The following is a 23,870-nucleotide window of genomic DNA, read 5'->3' on the forward strand; positions in this document are numbered from 1 at the left end:
ATCAAAGACATGAGTACCTGCATCTATAATGTAAGACCTGACCCTGGAAGAGTTTGTGCAGAAACCCCCCCCAACGCCTTCTCCCTGGTCACACAGTTCCATTCTGCTGCATTGCAGTTTACAAAGATCATTATCAGCACATTTAAAACAATTAATGTATGCATTCATCTCTGGGGCGAGAGCTGGAGGTCACTAATTATCATCACTTCCACTCTTTTGTTGCCTTATTGAGAGAAAAGAGGTGTGAGTCAGGAGTTTAGATGAAGCTGGAGAAGCTGGCAGAGCCATACAGGATGTGTGGATATCATGTGGAGATAACGTCTGTGCACTGTCTGGTACCTTTGTGAAATCAGGATGCAAATGCATTTTTATATCATTTCAATCAAAGCTGTTCACTTTTTCTTACCCTCCTACTGTATCTTCATCATCTCAGCTATTATATTTAATTAAGCTGGAAAACAGTACTTGATGAGATCATACTGATTATTGTTCAAGTATTTGGTTTAAATGGGTTTTCTCGCGATTGCTCATCAAGTGGAGAGCATCTCTAAACACATTTCTGTTTTTCCCGGTATTATTTTGTGCTTAGACCATCATCCTTGTTCCTTTTACTCACTCATGTCCATACTTGTGAATTAGGCCATCTGTTAAAGTGAGTAGCCAAACTCTGCAAATGTGTATTATTTCCGGAAGAGCTACTTTCTAGCTTAATTCTGAAATTCCTAGTGCAAAATCAATGTGTATGTACACAGTTTTAAGCAGTTATACGGACAGTTTAGGTGTAGTTTAGTTGTGTGATTCAGTTAAGTAATTCAGCCGTAAAAACCCAGTTGCTTAGTTACGATGAGTTATGATATTAATATGCTTTACTTTGTATGGACTTTATAAGTCTCTACATAGCGGTGAATGAAACCATGGAAACGGCAAATAGCCACCTTCTCCAGACCTTTGACGTGACTAGTGGCTCCTTTTGGATGATTGGATGAGGATTGGTAGATTATAATGTCAACGTCATCACTACTCTACAAAGTGATCCACTTTGCGCCAATGAACCACTTTGTAGAGTAATGATTGACATTGCAATCTACTGTTGGGATTCTACCACAGGTGAATTTTGGGTTCATTTGTGGACTTTAACATTTGTGGACTAAATGAGACATTTTCTTGAGCCCACTCACAAAATGGTGAGTCACCTCCATTTTGTCTGATCTCAAGAACTTCAGTTCCCAGAATGCACTGCATTTATGACACCTTCCAGGTGTCATGTCATTGGTCAAGGCACCTTTGACCCCACAGGAGGTCCACTGGCCTGCTATAAAGCAGACAGCTCTCTCTCCATCGGCTCTCTCTCCACCGTTCCTACTTGGAAGCATCTCCAGGAGGGGATCCAGAGGCCTGGATCCACCAGCCCCCCTCCTCCCTCACTCCCTGCTGAGATCCTCTGCAGATGAGGTGAGGCTCCAACAACCAGAATCTCCTTGTCCACAAGGATCCTGAACAACTGCAACTCTGACCTTCTCTGCACACCAAAGTCGCATTTAATGAACACAAAGTTCATTGCATCTGTCAGAGAAAGCTCTAATTCAACAAAAAGGACAACCAACAACCAGCAACTTAATTTGCAAGACGGCAAATTCTTCTTCTTCTTCCACTCTTCTGCTGAAAAGGCCTTTCCCCCCTTTTTCACCGGACTCGTGAGTAATGTAACTGGGCTTAGATAAGAAATCAGCAAGGACTTTAGCAACTAGGATTTGACCTGTGATTAATGATTTGTTTTATATGTGTGTTTTAAGTATATTTATGTGACATTCGTGTTACGATCAAAGTTGTATGTTAATCTTGCTTTATACAGACAGTCAGTCTTACTGCAACTAACTATACTAACCTTTGACCTGCTCACACACTGATTAAATTAACTGGAGCTGAACACAGCTCATTGTCTGAGGAGTGGTAAACCCCCTCACACACACACACACACACACACACACACACACACACACACACACGTTTCCTTCTCTTTTGTAATGTATTCTCTATTTTATAGATGTGTGCTTTTATTTGCTTTACTTGTTTAGAATAAATACCTTTTGATTACGAATGCTGTCTATTTAATGTTGTATATTATGAACGATATGCTGACCTCTGCTGTGTCAAGAATTCACTATTCCTTCAACCACTATTAAATATTAATATGGTAATTTGATTATAATTATATTCATAATTAATAATCAGTGTTCCAAATTGATAATTTAATAACTTTATGAGACTGATTTAGGTGAATTGGCTATATTTTCTCTGTTTACAGAGTGGTGCCCCATTTTACGAGCTGACTTAGAGTAAATCAAGTCATATCATTTCTTATAATGAATAATTGTTTATGATAATTATTAATAATTCTTATAGCCATCTAACCACACTTTTGAACCGTGAGATCCACACAAGTGTTGCTCAGGTTCATTCTGCATATTTGGTATCCTTATGAAAGGGATAGCATTTATGATAACGCCCTTTTAGTAATATATTTGACGCCCTGTGCAAGGTTGTCATTTATTCATAAAAGAGCCATCCTTAATCCCCAACATTTTTGGTGATCCTTGATGAAGGCAATTGGTATCTGTAACCAGATACCCCAACATAGTTGACGCCCCAGTGCGTAATTACAACACTACCAATCCGATATTTTACTTATTTGCATGCTAATCAGCAACTAATTAATGTTGAATATGTGTTCCCTAATATAAAGTGTTACCAAAGACTATTTATGATGTAAAGATATAGTTAAGAAATGACATGAGAATGAGGTCAACATGTTAGTGCAATGACCCCTCTGAAGAGGGAAATGTAAATGAAGAACCCTTTGCCAGCTTCATTACAAGTGAAAAAAACATAATTTATACATTTTACATTCTCATGTACTCATTAATACACAACACTACATGAGAATAACCTTACTGAGAATGTACACACACAGTATTTCTCTCAGACTTTTAACATGCACGCACACAGTGCTTTCTCAAACGTGAGAATCTGTACCAGGAGCCACAGGTGGCTAGTTAGCTTAGCTACTGCTACTCGACAATGCTACACCAGCGACACACAACAAAAGATACAAAATAACACTTCCGCCAACTGTCTGCTTTACGTCCGGACACTCATGAATTATGAACAAAATATACCTACAACCACATTACACAATTACTGTGTTTTTTGTACCTGAAGTTTTTTTTACCATTGAACGTGTATTTTAACGCATTTAACCAATTTTTTAACCCATGAACACATATTTTTAATACCTTAAATTATTATGAGTTTTTAACCCTTTTTAATATAATTTTACCAAACATATTTATTCTTTTATTCTGTGTCTTTAACCACACATGAAATCATACTATCACATTAGCACTGTTAGCATAGCCGTCAGCTCAGCCACCCCCATAGAGAAAGAGAGCAATGTGCAGGTAATTTAAAGGACAATAACCAACACAATATTTATCCAGCCCAACATTGATGCGACAAAACAGATAAACCAAAGCCAGACAGCATGGCGAATATAGGCTGATACAGATGTTAAACGATCTATCGGTGCATCCTTAAACTAAACCAAAAACTTCAACTTGTTGGTGGTGTTACAAGAAAAATAATGGGATCACCAGAAACAGTAGGATTTACTGACTTATTGACTGGGTACCTTGATTGTCTGTAACAATAGTAGTTGAAAAGTATTCTTCACTTCCCACACTCTTCTTTTGGACCTTTGCCATACGCCAACACTGATAAGATTTAAATGCATTATGCTCAATGGGTTGCATTGGAATCCATCCAAATGAGTTATGTGTTGGTATGAATATGTTCTGCCTTGAATTGTTAAAGTGACAGCCCCAGTCGTCTATGTATTAGATATCATAAATGAATGACAAATTCATTCCATAAGGCAAGGAACTTCTTACAAATTCCTGTCAGACAGTTTAAAACACAAACGGGAGTGGTTGAATAAACTCCTGATGCTATCTGCAAAAACAAATATCCAGAGCTGTCTCACAGTCTGTCTCTGTGTTGACTGACAGTTGAAATAATAATAATGTTGGAGTTCTCCACAAAAACCAATGATACTTGACAGAAACCTTGAAATGAACAATAAAACCATGCACACATGACAGTTCAAAGGCTTTTAAAGTGCTTGCTATTCAGTCTCTGTGGAAACAGCAGTTTATTTTCTGTGCGCATGTTTCTGATTTGGGTCCATCAGAAATGTTTATTTAAATAACAAACAATATTCAGAAAAGGAGCTCTCCTGCATTTCTACATGACGATTGGACTCAATAACAAAATTATTAATCTTGTGCATGAAAGTAAAATACATGCAGTCTTAACTTTCAAAATATCCTGGTCCAACTTCACACAAACACCTTTACTTTATTTATCTCTACTTAATATTCAAAAACAGTATACACTATAAACAGTATACACTATATAAACTATAATGTAGGTTCAGCAGATATAATTGACAAAAACAAAGGCTTACCTTTGCAACAAGATAGCAGACAGATGTGTTGTCATTGCACCAAGGTTATTACAATTTATGAAAACTAATGAAATAAGAAAAACTAGAATTGGAAAAATTAGAATTGAAAAAACATTTCCGTTAACTGAAATAAAAATAAAAACAAGTTGTTGTTTTTTTAAAAGATCAGTAACTGAAACTGTATTGTGTGGTTACAAAACTAACTAAAATAGTGAAAATGTCCTTAGTTTTTATCTTTGTCAACTTTTTTTTATACGTAAACCTTTTTGGTTGATATGAAATCTATTTCATCTATCTGTTTTTACGACTTAATAAACTTATTGGGGCTGAGATGGATCAGACAAAGGAAATAAAGGCAACATTTATTATTCAAAACTAAAACTAATGCTAAAACTAATAAAAACTAAACTAAAACTAAGCATTTTCCCAAAAATAAAAACTAATTAAAACTAGCAAACTCACTCTAAAAACTAACTAAAACTAACTGCATTTGAAAACAAACATTCACAACGAAATTAAAACTAAAACTAATGCAAAAATCCCAAATTTATTATAACCTTGCATAGCACCTTTACTCTGTTCCTCTGCGCCACACAAGTGTGTGTGACCCGCCCTCAGGGAAACCCAGAAACTAAGACTGAGCTGCAATAGAAACACAGCACGGCTGCACATCCTCCACGTTAATTGAAGACAACATTTTAAAGGATCCTGAATACTGATTCTGATCAGTATTGTACTGATACTGATACTGATACTGAAAATCAGCTATTATGAGTGTTGGTCCTACATGACAAAACAATTGTCCATCAATTACAAAGGTTTTGATCATTTCATTTAACACATTTATTTCTCTCTCTTTGTTCTTCTCTGACAGGTTTGAGGTAGGGATTGCTACTTTTTTTTTTTTAGTAAGAGTGCTTCTTCCACCACTACTATTAGAGCCAATGATACACCGTAGAACTTCCCAGTGTCAATTTGCAGTAATTAACTGGCAGCACTGTATTTTTTAACACTGTATTTTAGAAATACATTTGAAGTTTATGACTGTATTGTTGTAAATTTACAACACACTACTGTTTTTTGAATATTTAAAGAACACTGTAAAACATTTCAATATGATTTTACAGTAAATTCCTGTAAATAATGTCATTCTCTATAAAAATAAAATAAAATTTTAAATTGGACAATTAAACTAAATATTTTAATTTTTGTTTTTGAGTTTGCTCAACTCTGAATTCAGATTTTTGTCAACTCAACTGTAAGATGTATGAACTTATAATTTTACATTGTAATAACTTTTAATCCTTACTTCTGCTAACTTCTGCAATGTGCTGAATTGGCACGATTGTAACGCCACTATGAAATGTCAGCTAATGTTGCAACCACAATTTTGAGTTAGCATTGATATGCTAATGGCTTTCCAAGTTTAACCAACTTAAATCACTGTTTTAGCCCAAAAAAATACAAGTTGGCTTTTTTGCAGTGTTTGTAATACGACAGTCCAGGACTAAGTGTAGCTTAGCTCTTTAGCGCTACCACATTCAAAATTGTCACTCACAGTGCAGCAAGAAAATGACTTCCTCGCTGTATCACATGTTTAATGTGCACTCTCACAACACTGGTTAGTGAGTTCTGCCTTCATTATTCAATTAAATTATTGAGTTTACTTCCGAGGTGTTGCTCACAGCCACCTACAATATCTAATAACACATTCTCTCAGAAAATTAATGTTGCTCATAAAAAAAGAATGATGAACTGAAGTGAGTTTGACGTGTGTCTTTAGCTCAGACCCAAACTCCTGCAGCCTCGTTCATCAGCTCAGATGAAGACATCAGGCTTGTATGAAGCTCCTTTAGGATATGCGCCTGCTTACAAATTCACCTCCTCCACTTCCTCATAATTATACAAGCCCACACACTGTCAGCAGATATATACAGGAGGGGAAAAAAGATCAATCTGTGCATCTAATCCGGCTTTATACAATGGCATTATATCCATAATTAAAAAGAAGATTAATAGCATCTTTAAAATATGACCTACACACAGAGCAGAGTGTGGAGCTGTTTCTGTAAACACTGGGCTTCTCACACTTACAATCTATTTAGTGTATGTTAATGCACGGGCTTGTAATTAATGGGAAGCGTTGCACTTGCAGTGACCTTGCAGTGGCATCATGTTAACTGGGGACATGTTTCTCTGTGAGGGGTAAAATAATATGCTGACACTCATATACAACCTCTCTCCCCACCCGCCGTGAATAATCAGATGAATATATTTAATCATGAATATGCAATAGATGTGAGATTCATTGAGGAGTTATGTACATACAGGGCAGGTAGTAGTGCTGTCATAGGTGCTGCATTGCATACATAGTTGTTAAGACAGTGGCATGTTAAATAAATATAAGACCTGTTATGAAATATGTTTGAACTGAACCCAACAGCCAATAAATCCTGATGGGGGTGGAGGTGAGTCAAGAACCAGTCGATTCGATCATTATTACACTATTGAATGGTGCGTTGGTGCCATAAACTCTCAGCGGTTATCATTCTATTGGCCTATTGTGCCTTCTAGTAGGTACAGCAGGTTGTTATTATTCTTTATCATCCATATATAATATGAATGCCGATTGAATGGGCTGCTATACACAGTCATGGAAAAAATATTAGACCACTTTTTTTCTTCCATTTCTTGTGAGCTCATAAGAGTTTAATTTAAGAGCTGATATCTAAACATTTTCCATGGTATCTTGATAATGATTTTGGTTATTATCAAGAAGACCATGGAAAATTTCTTGATAATAACATTTCAGCACTTAAATTAAACTCTTATGAGCTATTTTTGTTGTTATCATTATATTTGCCCAAACAAACCAGCATAGCTAATTATGCACAGCTTCGCTGCTGATCAGAAACAGACGGGCATGCTAACTGTGCACAAAGTGTCCACCGCAGATCGTGAATTAACCGGCATTGCTAACTGTGTCCTCTGCTTGTTGTAAACAAACAGAGATTGCTAAGTGAACACCTCCTGCTGCAGCAGCACATACACACTGTACTGCTACGGAGCTAACTGTTAGCCTATTAGAATTGTGCACCTCGTTCCACCTGCCGGACTGCACTATGAAAGGGCAGAAAATCACGCCTTCACGATAATTATGAACGCCCTAAGGTGAAGAGCTGGCACAGATCTTTCCAGGAATTTAGCGGGATTTGCGGGAGCACACTATCAAAGGGGCTTGTGTAAAGTGTCGCTTCTGACTACTTGCTACTTCTCCGGCTTTTACAAATGGCGCGTGTTGTTGTGGCGTTGAGTACTACGTCACATCCTGCTTAACCTTCTATCCAATCAGTAACCAGGCTTTTTTCAGGGGAGAAAAACGGCCCTGTAGGAAAAAAAAAAAATTCCGGTCAAACGATCGCTCCGGACGGCTCACATTCAAATTAGGGGTGTTTCGGCGAGTGAGACCCGCCTCATTCCGGGTATTCGACTGTAATGGAAACACTTCTTATGTCCCTAGTCGTCCGTACTGATTGGCAGGTGTAGTCCTCCATTACACCACTGCACGTAGGTATACCGGGTATACCCACTTCTTTTTCTGCTAGTTTACGGTATACCCACCTATCAGCCAAAAAGCCATTGGAATATATAGTAGAGTACACCCACTTCCTCCACAGTAAACTACCCATCTTCGAAGTAGTACACACACCTTATCAACTACTACTGCTTATGGCATTATAAATGCTGATAAATGCCCATACAGCAGTGTGAAATTGTCCAGATTGGGTGTCTAAACAGAAAAAAAACATATGTTTCTGTAAATGGAAGATATATGCCCAGAAAAATTTAAATTGGAGACAGCCACATAACTCCATCTGCCGAGTAAAATCCTTTGATATGATCAAAAGCACCAGAACGCCTCCTGAAAGAACCTTATAGCGAGATTATTGTCCACAATGTCTTTACATTTTCCTAATAATTAGACGGTATCAATGTGACAAGAATGAGATGAAAGCAAAAAACACCCTGAAACAGCTTGGGGTTCCGAGGGTTAAATAAGACGGATATAAACACAAACACATCTACATGTAACTGTTATGATAAACAATGTTTTCTTGCAGATTTGTATATTAGCTCTGTACTGCAGTTTGTGTCTGCATCCTCCTCTGCAGGGCTGAAATACACTTCTCACCTCACATGCAGCCATCTTTACGTTTGTCGCAGTGTAAATCTGTCAGTAAAATGCTGAGCCACTGGCTCACAGGAAGAGAGAGACCTCACACTTAATATTCAGGCCCATAAATAATCTCACTGTAGCACATTTTTATGCAAGCTCAAGAGGCCAAGCTGGAGATGCAAGAAGAGAAGGAAATGATGGATACATGACTTTGGTTAAAACCAAGACACTCTCGTCTAGTGCATCATGAATATATTCATTACAGGGGAGAAGTATCAGATATACTCCATGTGCAGACATGCTCTTCACAAGCACAATGTGTGCTTGCTTTGTGTATTTCTGGTAATTGTCAACACTGTAGAAGAGTGGAGGATCTTCAGAACATCAGCTAATGATGCAAAAACAGTACATGGCTAACAAGAGCTGCTGTTTTAACAGCAAATCCTCCCAACACACAGCCCCCGCAGAAAACTGACTAGACGTCCAGAATAAAGTCTCACAATGTTTCAATTATTTCTATAAAGCCTTCTTTACACTGGCAGGCATACCATTATTAAACAGTCAGTTTACCCTATAGGAACAGTCATTTGGAAGTACAAGTGAGGAGTCAAACAGCAGCAATTTAAAAAAAGATACAAATGCATTGTGGGATTGTTGGCAGAAAGCAGTGTACATGCACTGGACTTCAGCTGTGTGAATTTCTACATTTGCGACACAGCTCATATATTTCACACTGATAGTAAATTTAGAACGTATATAAAACATAATAGCAAAAAGAGCAATTTCAGACACAATCTAAATCATATATTTATAGTATAGTGTAGTTGTTTACTTCTATATTAATGTTCTGAATGTTGTGTGCAGAACCTTTAAATAAAACTCTCAGACATAAAACTTCCTCCCAGGTTGTAAAAATTTCAATTGCAGGAATGGGTGAAGAAATTCACAGTCCTCCATGGGTGCAAACACACTTTTCTACTGTTACTTACTGCTCTACTGTTAGACAGTGTTACCTTGCTGAAGTCAAACTGAGGAATGGTAACCAACTGAGTTGAAACCCTTTTTTTTTGCTATTTCTCCATCACACCTCTATTTTGCTGACTGGTTCAAAGTCATTCTCATTTGCTCGCAGAACAACTACTTTTTGAGATGAATGTGAATGGTGATCTCATTCATTGATTTGATGAGATGACGCGGCATATTATATCATGTCAATTAAGAATACATTGTACAAAGAAACCAAGTAAAACCAACAAAATCATCGCTGCCATACTCAATACCCAGTGCCTGTACGGAAATATATGTTTATTAGTGTAAGTATTAACCAAATGATTGGTAAAGTAGGGCCCTGTTTGACCTGCTGGCAGGTTGAGACGGTTGTTATCAGCCCATTCAATGGCTGCTCGTTGGAGACAAAGCGGTTACGTTTAGATAAAGGCCGCACATTTGGTGGGCTGACAAAGGCCTACTGGCCCACCAGCAGGTGGTGCAGATACCTACTGGCCCCTTCATGGTCAACAACCACTAATAATGCTAATTCAATCATGTGATAACATTTGAATGGGTGGGAAAAAGCAAAAACAAGGTCTGAAGCAACAAGTTTGTGATTTATTTGACAATGCTGTATGTAGAAACTGTCAGTCTATCTATCTATCTATCTATCTATCTATCTATCTATCTATCCGTCCATCCATCAATCAATCTATGGGCCATCTATCTATCTATCTATCTATCTATCTATCTATCTATCTATCCATCTATCTATCTATATATATGGGTCATCTATCTATCTATCTATCTATCTATCTATCTATCTATCTATCTATCTATCTATCTATCTATCTATCTATCTATCCATCCATCCATCCATCCATCCATCCATCCATCCATCCATCCATCCATCCATCCATCAATCTATGGACCATCTGTCCGTCTGTCCGTCCATAATAGTATAGGACAAAAATGTTGGTAAATACATCAAGTATCTTACATGCTGCCTCTATGTTCATTGTAATTCAGTGAGTCACAGAGACAGGGCTTTGAGTCGAGCACGGCTGTTAGAAACTGTTAGACAGAAAAGAGCACAAACAGAAGTACATTTTTGTATATTTTCTGGGTCAGTTCCAGCAGAAAAGATCCAGTGACTGTGCTCAGAAATGGGGGACATCTGCTCAGTCAAACTCACACACTTCTCAGCACATTTAGGCTTCTGATGGCAACTCGCCAGCAGAAAGCATTGCAGCACCTGTTCTGGCAATCAGTGCTTACTGCTGTAAACAACCAGCAACAGCCAAATAACGACAGGCATGCCAGAGCACTAATGGGCTCATGGTAAGGTGGCAATCATGGGCAGTATCATCGCTATCAGACACAATTCTTATCTGTGACATCTGCCCCGACTGCAGCATAATATCACCTGAGACATGTGGAAGAGCTGCAGGGAGCTCCGTTCGCTATAAGCAGCAGTTGGAAGGACAGGGGGGCGGAGGATGCAGCCCCTCAACAACATCCAGATTCACAATAATCCTTTGCCTGAACTCGGGTCACCAGTATGACAACCAGTAAGTCATAATAACTCTATTTTCTGCCCTTCTCTCAACACAACATGAGCAGAATCCCATAATAAGTTCATTTCCATAATGAAAGACTTTATGGTTGTGCTGGGAGAATGACAGCAGGCTTTGTGCCCTTTGTCTTTGCACCAGGAAAGGCGTCTCCTCATCTGTGTATTCTCCAACTCGGTTTTAATGTGAAGGCAGTAAAAAGCATGATTAACGTTTTACACTGAGCTGGGTTAAGGACGCAGGGAAAGGCAGTGAAGTGAAGGACATCGTCTTCCTGCAGAGACGGTTTTAAAACATAACTGGTGCTATACCTTTGCATTTAACTGACAGAACTCTAACTATCAATAACTTTTAGTATTCATTAATCGCTAGATTAAAAGTCAGAGGATCAGCAAAGTTATTACAGTTCGGCCTGAGGGGAACATGGATGTGTGGTAATCCATCCAAAGCCATCCCTAAAGCCATTCATCAAAAATATACACTGTAAACCACTTTGTTTTGTTGGTTTAATTTTCTTAGATCCATCTATATAATACTTTACATTTCACTGAAAGGTTTTATAGTGCACTGTGGATACTTAGTAAGTAGTATTGTGGATCATTCATGCTTAAATGTTTTCTAATATTTCACATTTCTAATATTAGAAGCATATATAATGTGAAAAAAAAAATGGTCCAAGCTAAGCACCTTGTGGAACACCATGACAAACATTTTTGTGCAGTGTCATACTGTGATTGGAAAATCACACCAAACAATATTGTGTTGTACATTCATAAGAATATGGTAATTTACTACAATTTATTTCTAGTAATTCACTTCATTTCTAAAAACACAATAATTTCCAGTTGAGGCTACTGCGAGTTTATTGCTGTAAATTAATACTGAAAAGTTTTACAATGTACTGTAGACACTTAGTAAGTAGTATTGTGGATCATTCATGCTTAAATGTTTTCTAATATTTCACATTTCTAATATTAGAAGCGTATATAATATGAAAGAAAATGGTCCTAGCTAAGCACCTTGTGGAACACCATGACGAACATTTTTGTGCAGTGTCATACTGTACATTGCATGAAATCTGGGAGAAAAAATAAGTGATTACAGCACTTTCAGAGAATGCCATTATTTACAGGAATTTGGAAATTCTAGCTTGTGTTGTACATTCATAAGAATATGGTAATGTACTACAATTTATTTCTAGTAATACACTTCGTTTCTAAAAACAAAAAACTTTGCAGTCGAAGCTGCTGCCAGTTCATTGCTTGAATTTACACAGAAAAGTTTTACAGTATAAACCCACAGCTATAACATAGCTCAAAAATATACTGACGAGAAACGGTCGGTATAAAAATGGCCCCATGTAATGAACAAAACTCCCTGCTTCACTATCTTGTAGCTTCATCTGTACAAACTGACCATATGGTGTGTTTAACCCATGCAATATGAAGACGACAGATAAGATCTGTGAAAGCGAGATGATGTGTGTTCCTGCCAAATGTCTTTCTCTCATGATGACACTATCCTCATCTCACTTTTACTTTCAGCCTAATGGCACCATTTCATGGCCATTTACCTGCACACGTGGTCCCAGTGAGTCATTAGAGCAGATTTCCGCGGAGTCACAATCGAGTTATCGTCAGGGGAGCACATTATACTTCAAACAAAGCAAAGTGGCACGACGCGGGGGTAATAGCAGCTCGCAGCAGCACTTGGCACTGAGAAACATAATATCAGAGGCAGATTGTGATGTGGAGACCACAAACAGTATGTCCTGCTCAGCCAGCGCCGGTGGAGTCAAAATGGTGACTGTTTACTGGGCCAGTCATTTATTTATGAGTGTTTGGATGGGCCTGGCCACTTCCCCAGCTCAACCTAATTTTTTATCGTCAGTTTATTTCCCCGAGGATGGAGGGAGGGATGAATGGAGGGGATGGAGGACTGGAGGGTTCTCTGTGCAGAAGACCCTGTATCTAAGAAGTGAGCGGTCAGCACATTTTGCATGATAGATGAGGAGCAGAGGGACTAAGTATTTCCTGTTAACTGCAATTCTGCTACTATTTATTCTGCACACAGGACTGCAGTTTGCTTCTGCATTTATTGTGAAAAGCTGCGAGTTCAAGAGGTAGTGGAGCTTGCCACCTCACCAGTTCGCATAGTAAGCTTGTGGGGAATTACATTACCATCAAATTACCATTAAAAATCTCACTCATGTTGTTGTAGTTTTGATTTTGCACTCTTTCTGTCACCTATCAAACATTTGTTAAACAATGAAAATGCTGCAGGGGCTGGAACGTAGATGAGTTTCAGTATAGTGTATTACATATGGAAATTTGATTTTTTTTACTGTGTGCCTCATACAAATCACTGTTTAAGGCAGTGGTTCCCAAACTGGGGGGCGTGACCCCTAGGGCCCAGGGTTACAAATGGGGGGACGTGGCAAGGCTAAATTGAAATAATTTAAATTTTTCTCCAATGCTGCACTGTAAAAAATAATCTGTTTAATTACCGTAAAAATTACAGTGAGTGGATTTTCTACTCTCAATTGAAATGTAAATATCAGCAAAAACTATAATTTAGACTGAATTAATCCTGTTACTTTTAGGGTAATTGTGTCATTCATTCAAACATCATGGTATTTCTCCATAAATTTTGCATGACAATGTTATATTTTTACAGCAAAACTGTGTTTCTTCCAGTTTATGACAGAAAAAAAGTAAAAGTTTTGTGCTATTCTTTGATTTACGGTAATTAAAAGTGTCTAATGCGGTGATATAAAATTTTTCATTTTAAGCACTATTTCTGATGTATTTGACAGTGTTATTTCTACAAAAAAATGTTTACAGTATGCTAAAAGCTAAATCATGACATGAAATCATGGCTTGAAAGTATTTTTTAGATAGAAAAGGGGGGCCCAGTAGAAAAACTTTTTTGCCTTTTACAATCAACAGATTATTGTATTGATCATACATGTAAATTAATGTTTGTGATGATGTTGTTCATTTTTCATTTGTTGGCCGTGAATTTTGTTCCTTTTTTTTGTACAACACTCAGTACAAAAAGTGACCGAGCCATGTCAGAGCAGCTTTTCAGAATGTTTATGAAAGAAGAAGACAGTAAATGACAGGATTTGCAGTAAACACTTTACTGTATTGCAAATGAAATATAAATATAGGTGATGTGATTGAAAAAAGCCCAGCATGAGCTGGCTGAGACGGGAATCAGCTGTGATCAATGTAATCTTCAATCCATTAGTTTTGTACATGAGGTTTTCTGTTTTGACAAACCGTGTGAAAGCGATTGTAAAAAACTGTACTGTACTGTTACATTTGCGGGCGTTACAGACCCATTGCCCATACTTATGGGATGATAATCATTGATAAACTAGGGTGACCATATTTTGATTTCCAAAAAAGAGGACAATCGGCACGGCCTCGAGACACAAATTCAGACAGGCTTCTCGGAGCTTTATTATGCTTCAATGGTGCAAAATTAACTTCTGTAATAAAATAAAATGAAATCTGTAAAAACTTGTAACAAAATAATAGCTCTCGTAGACTCTTTTCAAATAAATGAATAAATAATATGAAATAATGTTCTAAATATGAACTCTTCTGTTAGAAAATCTAGCTTCAACAATATATCTCTTAATAACTGCAATAAGTTAAATAGAAGAGTCTCACAAAGATACTAACTTAACAGACAAAAAGGATCTATACTTTTCATCTTTAGTTGTCTTTGAGCTTTGAGATCTCCAGCACCTTTATTAGACACTGAGACATATGTGCCAGCATTGCACACGGTGCACTCCGCCTCCCACCTGTCCCGACCGGGACGGTACGTCGGAAATTTTTTTTGCAGTTCATCTGTGAAGCTGCACTTACGCTTCGGCATTTCCCGTGCAATGTTGCTCCGCTGTTCGATCTGCCCTCTGTCTGCTCTGCTCTCTGTCTCTCTCTCTCTCTGTGTGTGCGCGGCGCTGACCCGCCCACAAGGCAGCCTCTTGGTAATTACGTCTCGCAAAATTGTGTGCAAAGCGCCGGTCAATTTACGTGCACGTGTACTGGTCCTATGAAAAACAGTGAACACCGGACATTTTCGTGAATTTATAAAACCCGGCCGGACGCCCCGGACAGGACGTAAAAAGTGGACATGTCCGGGCAAAAGAGGACGCTTGGTCACCCTATGATAAACGCCCACTCAAAGGACAAAACTGCTTTTTTGTAACACCTTTATGACAGCTTTTATACACCATCTTCTTTGTTTTTATATGTCTTGTAAGAGGAGTCCTGACCAGGAAAACACCTGCAAGACAATCCGTCTACTGTGAAACCACCCTGGGCTACAACAGGCTGTGAATCATTGTCTGATAAATAAATAATAACCCTTTGTCCTCATGGGAGCAAAGACATGTGCTTTAGACTGTTAGTAATGCAATCAATCAGACCTACACACCCGATTTTATCTGATCTTGGAAAAGATGTGTATCTAAATGTTCAACATCTTATCAGCTAATAAATCACAAAGTGAGGCTGCAGCAGAGACAATGGCTTCCATGTCCACTGAAAAAATGTTTCTTTGCTAGTATCCCGCAACACTGTTGCATCACTAGAAATGACAAATGAAAACATAGTGAACACCGACAGTGTCTTTGAAATTGCAGTGTTTCAGTCTGTCCTCTAACACTCACCTCCCAGGAACTCTGGGAAAATCCTTCAAACTTTGAGTTTAACTTCACTTCCTGTTGCCATGTTTGTCTATTGTTTCCAATTGAGGCTTTAATTGGGCTTCTGAAAGTCTATTTATAATTCTGCGTGGTTGACTTCCAGTGGACTTGAGGACATTTTTATATGTAATTCAGTCCATAGTCTTTCATAATTTTTTTTTTTATTCTATCATTAGGGTTAGAGATTTTTCAGTATGTTTTTTACTATTATTTTCTCTATTTAGAGAACATTCTAACAGATTGTTTACCCAGCCTTCTAGCAAAAACCCAAGAAAAAGAATTTAAAAATTAAAAAAAAAGTTCTGCCTCTAGCAGCAACAATGAACCTTTAGACTGAATAAATCACCTTTATTTTTTTCTCTACAACAAAGAGCACTGCCTTTTCAAGATAATTATCTATAAATAAATAAAAACAGAAATATCTAGCCTTTACCTTAATGCAGAGGAGTTAGGAAAAGAATCTGCAGCCTACAGCGCAACAACCTTCACAAAGAAGATGTTGTATGTTCTATGCACCCTGAGAGACGAAATCCTGGGCAATAAGGGAATAAAAGCACAAAGTGATAACTGAGGGTAACTTATGCTACCTATACATCAGAAGACTTTGAAAAGCGGCAACCTCCGGCTCTGGGCAGGGAGGCAAACCAGGAAGTGACTTAAGCTGCATTCTCCCAAAAAATCTTCTTCAAGACATTTGATGGTAATAGTTCAAATAATGGCCCCATTTAGAAGAAAATAGAAGATAAAGAATTGTTTGATTTGGGGCGTGGCTACCTTTGGTTGACAGTTTATTTGAAAGTTCTGTTCAGTGTTCAGCATTTGATTGGACTAACAGACACTCCAAGGAGTCGCTGTTCAGTTTTCTGAGGTAAGTAACAGACATTTTGTTTTTGTTTTTTGCTAGCCAAAATGAACATCCCAGTTAATGCTCCAGTTAATGCTAACATGAATTAGCAGCGACTTCTCTCAGTCAGGTTGAGGTGTAGAGAGGCTGTAGTCAGTGATCAGATCCCTCTCGCTCCTCCACAGTCCAAATGGGGTCTACTCCCCTTATCGGAAAAACAAGATGGCGACACAAGATGGCGACGAGTGTAACTCTAAACTCGATGCTTCCAATGGGCCACAAATCAATGGTTGACATCATGTTGACTATGTCCATTATTTATATACAGTCTCTGTTTGAAGCCAGAAAGTGGAAGGGTCCGTATGGGACCCAGACAGCGGACCGCCTGTTAGTGATGTCGTGGCAATTTTGTGGATTGCACTAAGTTAATGGGTAAGCTTGCCAAAAATGAAGCACTCAATACTCTGTTCAGCAGGTTTTATTAGGACATTCAAATTCCATACACCGCACAATCCGGAATGACTCTTTTACAAGACAACAAAGCCCCATACACCGCTTGACTTCACACCTAGTCACTCATTTACACATATACCCCTCTCACGGTCTTATCAAAGTTAAGTTCACAGTTTGAGTTCCCACAAGGCCTTGCATCTTGAATATCAAGTAGGTTGCCGCCTACTTCTTGTCCCACAATGACAGGAAGCACCAAATTTCCTTCACAGTGGCCTATGTGCTACATGATATACACACTTACAGTACAACTGTGCCAACTGTTTATGTCAGCAGATATCCACAGTGCTGCAGTGTCCATCAGCAACACTCTGAATCCCTCCGAGCTGCAGGTTGCCGCTCTGTGCCCACCTCGACCTCTGACCCCTGGCAGAGCTATGAACAATAGTATCTGGGACAGCTTCAAAATGTTACAACTGTTTGTGACTCAAAGCAGTCTAATCAGAAGTTAAAATGGGTTTGATTGCATTTAATTAGTTATGCTATAAATGTGCAAATCTTTGTTTATCTGATGTGATAAATTTATCCGTTTTATAATCGCAATCAGACTCAATCAGAGCTGCATCTGAGGAACGCACAAGCTCACAGCGTTGTTTTGGAAATAATAAAGTTCAATTATAAAACCACCAGTTGTGTGACATTTATAAAAATTTACATGAAATAGCAAAAATGAACTACCTCTAGAGTTATTTAGTCATGTAGTGATCGAAGGAAAGTGAAAAATGAACATGTTGTAAGTTATCTCAAGCATTTCTGATTTAATTTGTCAACATGAAAACAACATTAGAGTAGAAAATAAATATAATTAATTATCAAGTAATTTATTTTCCCCTTTTACTGCAGACATTTTTGAAAGCAGCTCACCTTTTATAATTTTTACTGATCTTATTTCTTATTGGTATTTTATTTAAAATTACATTTAATAATTTAGTGGCTTCAATAATAAAATCTAAATGACCATTTGTGCCTGGTAGGTGTCAAATCTTTAAGACTTTTATATGATATGAATCTTCTTTGGTTATTACAAGCATGACCTTTAAACACTGATGTTAAATAAATGTGTTTCCCCACAAAGTTTTATATGGATGTTTTTTTACCATCTGAACAAATGAACTTTCTAGATCTATTTGAAATTCTTTCTGTGTAGTATGGTGAAGCGTGCCTGGAGTTAAAAGGTCTTGAAAAAAAACGTCTGACATTTCGGGATATACACTTAGAAGTCTTACTTAGAGTCAAATGAGAAGAATAATATGAATTGTGTCCTGAACAGAAAAATAAAAAATACAACTTACATACAGGAAAGTGACTTCATGTAAGATGTACATGCAATTAATGCTTAATTTGGATAAATGTTGTTATATCTTCATTTCCCATAATCAAGTGATGTCCAAGTGAAGCTTCAAAAACTATTTTCTTTATTTTCTGAGCTCACTAGATGACCCTCTCTGTTCATCAAAGGTTTGAAAGCATACTCCATCTATCCGTCCATCCATTCTCGTCCGCTTATCCAGGGCCAGGTCGCAGGGGCAGCAAGTTAAGCAGGTGATTCCAGACGCTCCTCTCCTCAGCCACAACGTCGAGCCCCTCCTGAGTCAGAATAACCACTTCCCAGCTTACAAAAAGCATCCATCTGCTGATGGTTGTTTTTTTCCCCTCTGAGATACATCCATCTCTCTGTCACTAAAAAACAAATATAATCCAATCCAACAGAAGAACATCTGATCAAACAGACCTGTGGTTGACGAGTTATTATGAAACTCACTTAAGTTCCGAACAAGGCCCGAAACAAGACCCGAACAAGGCCGGAAAGACCCGAAAAAGACCCAAACAGGGCCCGAACAAGACCCGAACAAGGTCCGAATAAGACCCGAACAAGGCCTGAAAAAGACCCGAACACGGCCGGAATAAGACCCGAACAAGGCCCGAAAAAGACCCGAACAAGGCCCGAACAAGGCCGGAAAGACCCGAAAAAGACCCAAACAGGGCCCGAACAAGACCCGAACAAGACCCGAACAAGGTCCGAATAAGACCCGAACAAGGCCTGAAAAAGACCCGAACACGGCCGGAATAAGACCTGCTCTGCAACGCTATGATTGGTGCCTTACGCCATTGTGGCTTAACATTAACATTAAAAAGTGTATGGAGGTTTTCTCAACTGGCTGGTTAGATCAGCTTGGAAGTCACTGGGCTATCAAAAGTTTTGTTCAATTTAGTTGGAAAATGGTGAAGGTTGTTAGTACAAGAACTAACCCTATCCCCTCTAATGAGGAGCAGCTAGATTTGTTTCACCAGGCTATTAAAAACTATTGACGGCTTAATGCTCTGTAGCTTTAATTTCTTAAATATGCTCCTTGTAAAGCTGAACTTTGATGAGCAAGGCTTTAGCCACAGACAGAACCAGTGGTGCTTCTGAATTGCTAAAACCTTTAATGCCTTTGTTCTAAAGCAGCATTTTTAAATGCATCTGTGTCCACGGTGTTACAGAGTTAAATGGTGTTGTGTGCTGTGTGGTCCTGTGGTGCTAACAGTGAGTGACAGCGGCCTGCTTCAGTCTTGATAGTGTTTCCCCTCCTCTTTGATGGGCTCAATTCAGTGAACTCTCCAGCAAACAACGACACTCACACAGGCTGCAGCTTGAATGATGGAGCCATTCGGGTGATTGGACCAATAGACAGCAGAGCACAATTTTCAATCCTCACTCTTGCAGCACAAAATGAATCCATTATTGCCACTGTAGCTCCTTTGTCCAGGGCCAGAATCTAGAGGACACAGGGTGCTGGTAGTAACTGCTACATCTTCTGCATTTTTTCACACGACCTCACATCATTTAAGACTCAATACGTTTAAATTGAAATGGTGAGTTATTACAGTGCTATACGTTGCCATGTCCTCTCTGGGGCCGACTGTGGCCAAATTTTATTTTTCCATGTAGCAAATAACTCCCAACCTCAACTCCCAACCTGGAAACTGCTGGGAAACCCTCTTATTGTCAATGGTACTACTATGGGGAATATCCTCACACATCTATACAACTGGGCTCAATGGCCCTCATTTATCAAACGAGCGTAAAAAAACAAGCGTAAAAAACGAGCGCAGATCTGAGCGTATATTTCGTCTTACGACAGGGTTCACGTGTGATTTATCAAACAATCGTATCTCTCCAATCACAGCCTGAAAATGATCGGCTGTTGATAAATGTGGCGGCTGGAAACAAGCGTCATTTAAATACCACGCCCTAATATATATATAATATATACCTGATTCAGATGGCTCCCCTCGAGCGTTTACCACACTGAAGGATGCAATACGGGCAAAAATAGGATTTTTTTCCCCCTAAAGTCACCTTTATTAGCAAAGTGCACCATTACAAATAACAACAGGAGGAAATAGACATATTACAGAAATACACAGCGACGGAGGTTTATGAAAAAAAAGTACTTATAGTTATAAACTCAAACAAGTTCGGAGAATATTTTACATTTGGAGCACAGACTTAAAAGTTTTCACAACTTTTTTGTTGAAGGAGGTAAACAATGTTTTTGAGCAGTGAGGAAACACTGGAGGTACTAAAAGCATTATAGGTGTGACTGACTAAACCCTCTTGAGTTCAGGAAAGCGCCGGAGCACGACTTCTTCATGAAGTCACGACGTAAAAACGAAGCAGCATGGAGCCCTGCTGTCAGCTTTTCTCTAAAGTTTTGGCTTTTCCACAAGTTTCCACGTCCAATTTAATGCATCAACTCTTTTTCAGCAAAGGTAAAAAAAACACCTTGACCAAGTGTAGTAACATGATTTTACTTTTTTTGCAGAGATTTTTCTAATTTTGCAGTGTGCATTCAGCATTTTAATGCAATATTTTGTGTTTACTGTTTATGTGTGTTTTGGGTGTGTTTTTATGAGCGTTTTTTGTATTTTTTGTGTTTTTTATGTGTTTTTGTGATTTTTGTTTTCGAAATGTGTGTTTTTTGTTTTTTTTGTGTGTTTTTTGAGTGTTTTGTGTTTTTTATGTGTATTTTTTTGTTTGTTTTTTTTATGTGTTTTTAGTGTATTTTTTTGTAAACACATTTTTTGTGTTGTTTTTTTTGTGTTCAAAATATTGATCCACTAAGTCAAAATTAAAATAATAATCAGGTCATATAGGTGAGGTTGTGCTGAAAACAATGAAATCAACACGTCATGGTAAAGATTGTTAAGGTGGTTTATTACGGTGGCCGACAAGGCTCAAACGGACGGCAACGGCCCAATACGTCTCAGTTTGAGAAAACAGCTTCAAGTACAGAAACGATGCAAAATCACAAACTCAAACACAAGTCTAAACGAGGTACAAAACGAGGAACGTGGTCCAAATTAAAAAACGTGCTGCAAAAAACAAAGACAAATGCATCATCATCATCAAACGCGCTGCAAATGGAGAAACGATCTGCAAACCGAGAAACGATCTGCAAATGTCATCATGAATCATGCTCCAAACCTGCAGGGGGCGCCCTCAGCCTAACAGCTCAATAGAGAGACACACGGGATGGAGAGAGAAAGAACAGCTGACTGAATCACAACAGTGTATGAAGATACAGCGGGAACGGTAATGTGACTTTTACTTGGTTTTATATATATGTATATATGTGTTTATATATGTTTGCACGTAGATTAGCCTGCTTGAAATAAAACACCCGTTTTAATAATACATTAAAAAGCCCTCTTATCACAGTCTCCCATACCATACAACGCTGCACATTACGTGTTACAGTATGCTTGTTAATGACAGCAGTTAACTTGTAAGCAGTCATAGATTATCTCCATTGTGTGTCAAGAGGTAGTGAAGAGTATTAATACTCACCTCAATAACGTTAGTTAGGCTATCACGTTTCTCATTTTTAGTTTTCTAGATTATACTGATCTATCTTCTTTTTTCCAGGCTATGTTTTGCCCTTGCTGTGGACAAGATCTGGGAACAATTTACATGTTCTGTGGCTCATGTGGCTCTAATGTGCAATTTTTGGCAGAATATGCAGACAACAGTAAGTGGACTCATATCCAGTTTGTTAATAACATTGATGTAGTTCACACCACGGTTCACACCACGTCTTTATGTAAAATGTATTATATTTGACTTTTAATGGCCTGTGTTGTGTAATAAAGTTACAGTGCAAGCTAACCAAATCTTGAGCTGTGTGTCATTGATGTGCAGATAGTGAGTTTCACTGCCATATGGGTAGAAAATTAGCGTTTATGCAGGTTCTGATGTTAAAGGACCTCCACCGTCCATCAGAGGCAAAGTGTTATATTTCTAATAAAATTAAATCTCTGCCTTTATCCCACTTTATGTTTGGCAGGATCAGCATCAGATATCCCCACAAACGAGGATCTAATACAAGGATATTTTAATCACGGCTACAGCAATGCAGAAATTTTGGATTTTTTGGCTTCAAAACACAATGTTCATATGAGCCTTTGCTGCCTGAAGAGGAAGCTGAAAAGTATGTCGTTATCCAGGCAAAAAGACTACTCTCCTCTTGCCACCGTTCGTGCTGCCATACAGGAAGAGTTAAAGGGTCCAGGTCAACTCTATGGCTACCGTTCAATGTGGCAGACACTGCGCCTGAAGTACTCTCTGACTGTTAAGAGGGATGATGTTATGACCCTGATGAGAGAAGCTGATCCACAAGGAATTCAACTTCGTGCAAGCAGAAAATTTGTAAAAAGAGTTTACAGTTCTGATGGACCAAACCATGTCTGGCATGTGGACGGATATGATAAGTTAAAGCCGTACGGTTTCGGAATAAGTGGCTGCATAGATGGATACTCTCGAAGAGTACTGTGGTTGAAATGTGGAGCAAGCAACAATGACCCAGTGGTCATTGCCCAGAATTATCTGAACTGTCTGTCAGAATGTGGAATCAGTCCAATGCGACTTCGCACTGATTGTGGTACTGAAAATGGCAGAATGGTGGCAATTCATTGTACCTTAAGATCATCTCATACTGACGACTATGCTGGGGCTGCCAGTCATTTGTATGGCTCTTCAACGGCAAACCAAAGAATTGAAAGCTGGTGGTCATATTTTCGCAAACAGAGGTGTCTATATGTATTTTTTTCTTAGTGTTTTACAAGCTAGAAACACATAACACATAAAACGGACTTTAAAACATGTTTATTGCTTTTTGATGAACAACAAATTATATTTATCATTAAATTATAACATTTTAGATTGAATCACAATTCAAAAATATTACATGAAATGCATCACCCTAATTCCAGTTTGTGTCTTCAGGTCACAATTTTGGATGGACCTTTTGAATGATATGAGAGAGAGAAATCTCTTCAATGGTAGTCATGAGCACACATGCCTCCTGCGATTTGTGTTCATGGATGTGCTACAAAATGACCTTGATGAATGCAGAGAAAAGTGGAACACTCATACAATCAGACCTGTTAAACTGTCTCGTTGTCCATCTGGTAAACCAGAGGTCATGTACAACCTACCTCACAGGTTAGTTTTCAGTGTTTAAAGTCCGTGTAAAGTCAAAATAAAT

The sequence above is a fragment of the Centropristis striata genome, chromosome 24, assembly GCF_030273125.1.
Source record: "Centropristis striata isolate RG_2023a ecotype Rhode Island chromosome 24, C.striata_1.0, whole genome shotgun sequence".
NCBI classification, from domain to species: Eukaryota; Metazoa; Chordata; class Actinopteri; order Perciformes; family Serranidae; genus Centropristis; species Centropristis striata.